Source organism: Barbatula barbatula (assembly GCF_947034865.1).
Source record: "Barbatula barbatula genome assembly, chromosome: 10".
NCBI classification, from domain to species: Eukaryota; Metazoa; Chordata; class Actinopteri; order Cypriniformes; family Nemacheilidae; genus Barbatula; species Barbatula barbatula.
Genome location: NC_136773.1, coordinates 6,399,715 through 6,403,555, shown reverse-complemented (window position 1 = coordinate 6,403,555; position 3,841 = coordinate 6,399,715). Strand labels below are relative to the sequence as shown.

At 39.8% G+C, this 3,841-nt stretch overlaps 1 long non-coding RNA gene across 1 annotated transcript; it reads right to left on the bottom strand.

Annotated features, from left to right (window-relative positions):
- Positions 1–2,221: 2,221 nt before the first annotated feature.
- LOC306899366 lies at positions 2,222–3,567 on the bottom strand. Its single transcript, XR_013787198.1, has 3 exons — positions 3,486–3,567; positions 2,574–2,644; positions 2,222–2,316 (listed from the first exon to the last, which is right to left on the bottom strand). It is a non-coding gene; the product is annotated as an uncharacterized lncRNA (long non-coding RNA).
- Positions 3,568–3,841: the final 274 nt, after the last annotated feature.

The window sequence follows — 3,841 nt, the reverse complement described above, 5'->3', positions numbered from 1 at the left end:
TCAAAGTCTAAGTTGCTATTGAGAGCCATTAGCTCTACTTGCAAGCAAGTATTCTACTTTGAATAAACTTGACTAATTTAGACTCCCCTCCTGGGATTTCATATATTCCTGTCCAGCTATTATCACAAAGACCTGAAATGCACCATGATCATTGCCAAGCGTCAGGATGTGGGGGTATGGTTTACATGCCTTGGCCTCATGGAGGTACTCCACCATGTTTATTCCAGGCTAAAAAAGAAAGAATACAAAAGAGCAAGTGAGAGAGTGCGAGTGAGTAAGGACCAAATGTTTACAGACTACTATAGAATAATTCAAATATAGACATTGTGAGGACCATTTTCCTGGTCCTCACTAGAGAAATTATTGTTTTATTATAAAGTCTAGTTAGCTTGGAATTTAATTTGGAAAAGATTCAGTGCATCTCTAATTCAAAACGTTGATCTGTATCATATGTTCTCAATTGACCTAAAAAGCCATAAATCTATTGATGATCTATCATTACAATAAACATGATCAGAAAATCTGACTATCCTATCTGGCTGATAGGCAGCCGAGTTAGGTGGTCAGATAGGTGGGCTATATAATACTGTCAGGCTATATTTGATGCCTGTCCACAAAAGTATAGTAAAACAAACCTGGATATGCATGTGTGTGTGGACACATTTTTAAGCTCAGATATGTTGATAAAATGAATAAAGTTTCCCCTTTAGATGTGCTTGAGGACTTACAAGCTTATGGTCGATGAAGGCCAAGCTGCATTCCTGAATGGTGTGGCGAACCACTTTCACACCGCGGCCACGGCCAACTTTGTAAGTTGTAGGTGGAAGCAAGGCTGGCAGCTGCCTCAGGGCGAGGTCCCCAACGCTATCTGTAGGAAGACATAGGTGTCAATACGATGTGGAATGGCATACCTGTGATTTTGTCATTCAATATCCAACTAAAATAAAACCCATGAGAACTGTTACGTGCTGTTAATTCGCGCCCTGCAGCTGGTTAGTTTGTAGTGTAGTTAATCCTCCCATTAGTGGGCCGGACGGCGGCAGAGATTTAAGTATTTAAAAGAGCACCGGAGCACTGCGTTTCTTTGGCAGTAAACGTGACCATGGCTTGTTTTACTTGCATTTTTTCTTACCGTCACCAGTCTGTTAGGATAATGGCGATCTTGTAATGCAAGGTCAAATTAGAATATTTGCATGATTTCATAATCCCCGCAATTTCATCGCATAAAATTGCATAAATATAATGTCTATTCCATCGCATTTTTTGCGATGACGTGCCACATAATCAAGGATTTTTTCCCGCAACAATCACAAAAAAACGTAATGTTATTAGTTACACCGGTACTGCCGTGTTAACTCTGCTGTGAAAACTTTTTTGTACTCAATTAGCATAAAGAGGCTGACAGATTTATTTAACTCTATTCCTATTATGATATCACTCACTATTCTCAGAGCTCATGTTCGAGAAGGCTGTGAATTGTGCAAATACAGGTGTACAAATACATCTAAAGCAAATTTACACTTTCTTTTTTTTGTTAGCTATAGTTCTGATTCTGATAATGATAGTGGCCAAAATGATGTGAAATTGCAGTTTTTGGTAGAGCCCCCTAAGAAGCCAGGGAAAACCCTGCTTTTACAAGATATGCAGACAAGAAACTATTACCTGGTGATAATCCATCCAGGGGTAATGTCAGCTTCCCCTCCTGTCTTGCCAGGCACAGGATCTTCTCAGCATAAATGGGTAGCCAAGTTTCAAACAATTTTGATGCAGCATCCCCATGCAGGACAAGAAAGTCCTGTGCAATCTATAAAATGAAAAACACATTTTAAAACCAATTCAATGTGGCACAATAATAAAAGGTTATAAATAATGCATCCTCATATACAAGATCAGATTTCCCTATACCTACCATGCCTTTGGTCATTAGGTGAGGGATTGTTGTCCCTAATGCACTTGGCCCTGTAGACTGCCGTGTTCTCCATGTAGGTCTCTATCTGGCTGAGGGGCTGAGAATTGTTTCTCATCCATTCTCTAAACTGTGACGCACGTTCATCTGATATGGTACATTCTGTAAAAAAGAACAAGTAGTCAGTCACTGAAATATGGATGTTTTGCTTGATCAAATAATTTTTCAGTTTAATAATTACCTGGTATGAGAGCCCTTGCAAGAGCTCCATTATCTGGCGCTTGTGATGGTGTCTGTGCCATGCTCCGCGACTTGCTGGTTGATCTCAGCCGCTTTCTGACGTTCAGCAGCCTTTCCTCCCGGAATCCAGTGGCTGGCCGGTGGCTCCGTCCTGGGGTGTACCATATTTCCTGCCAAGAAATCAAAATCTTTAATGAATAGAGATGAGGCATGTTTGACTTTGACAGCGTGGGCTACGGTTAGAACAGGGTTTGTCTGTACGTCTGTCTGTCCTCAGTAGATCAATTATTGTTCCTGTTGCTTAGTGCATAACAGTGGGCATCAAACAGCACAGAAGCGTTTCTAGGAGGAGTGAGCTGTATTGTGTAGGGCTTGAGTAGCAATGCAGACTTGATATGCTGTGGATGGGAAAACAAATATTTCTTACCTTTAAATTTGTCGACAAGGTCTGTCAGCTGCCACTCTGTCAAAATGTTAATGACAAAGCTGTCCATTGATCTGAAACAAACACAAAAAGAGCTTAAGCAAAAATACAATTGCTATTGTATTAACTATTCAGATGTCACTATGCAAAAGCAATGCAGACTAGCAGCAAAATGTAACCCAATGTGAAGATAACAGCCATTTTATTTAGCATCACAAAATATAGAGAAAACAATCCTCCCTTTCTCCTTATACAATTCATATGACAAAATGCATGCATGTATATTGTCTATGTTTTTACTTCACAAGAATATTTGTGGCTACAGCAGTGGTTCCCAAACTTTTTATTTTATATTTCTTAACCCCTCACTCAAGTGGCCCTTGTCGTTTGCCAGGCCGCCATTTTAAATAAGAATTTGTTCTTATCTATTGTCGGTCAAATTACGTTAACTACATTAACGTTACTTAAATAAATGCATTAAGTCAGACATATCAGGTTATCTCACCGTTTTTTACATACTTTAATCAGTCAAACACTGTGTTATGCCTTCACATGAAAAGCTTCAGTAAAAAAGCGCGCTCATTTATAGCTAGTTAAAATAATATAGCTAGCAAAGCAACTAACTGAGAGCATGTTGGCTAGTAAACTAGTTAACTGCCTAATCACCTGGCTAGCTTGAAACTAGCTGGCAAATTAGACTGGTGAGCTCAATAAACATCCCCATGGGCATTATGAACTTGTTTAATTAATTCATTAATATAATTCAGAGCAAACGGATAAGCTGTAACGTTAGGCTATCCATGATAACGGCTAAATGGCTACGTTGTTAGCCAAACCAAAGCCTCGACAATATAAAGATACTACTTTAACAGGTAACGCAACACAGACAATGTGAATAGTATAAGTTCCACAAACCTTTTATTATTTATTTACCTCGCTGGATGATCAGTCAGGTTTTCTGCTGTGACGAGCACTCGGTGTGTGGACTCTGGAGACGATGTGATGACGTTCGAAGCACAAACAACCCAAGTGCTGGGTCAACCGATGTATGTTGGGTTGATTGATTTTAACTCAACGCATGAGTTGCACAAAATAACCCAATATTATATTAATATAACCCAAATGTTGACATAAATAACCCATAATGGGTAAACCATTTCATAACCCAGCGGTTGGGTAGATTAAATAACCCAGCATTTTTTAGTGTGTAGAGTCGCTCGTCAGGGCGCGCTGGGTCTCTGCGCTCGGACAACGGGCTGATGCCGTCGGCG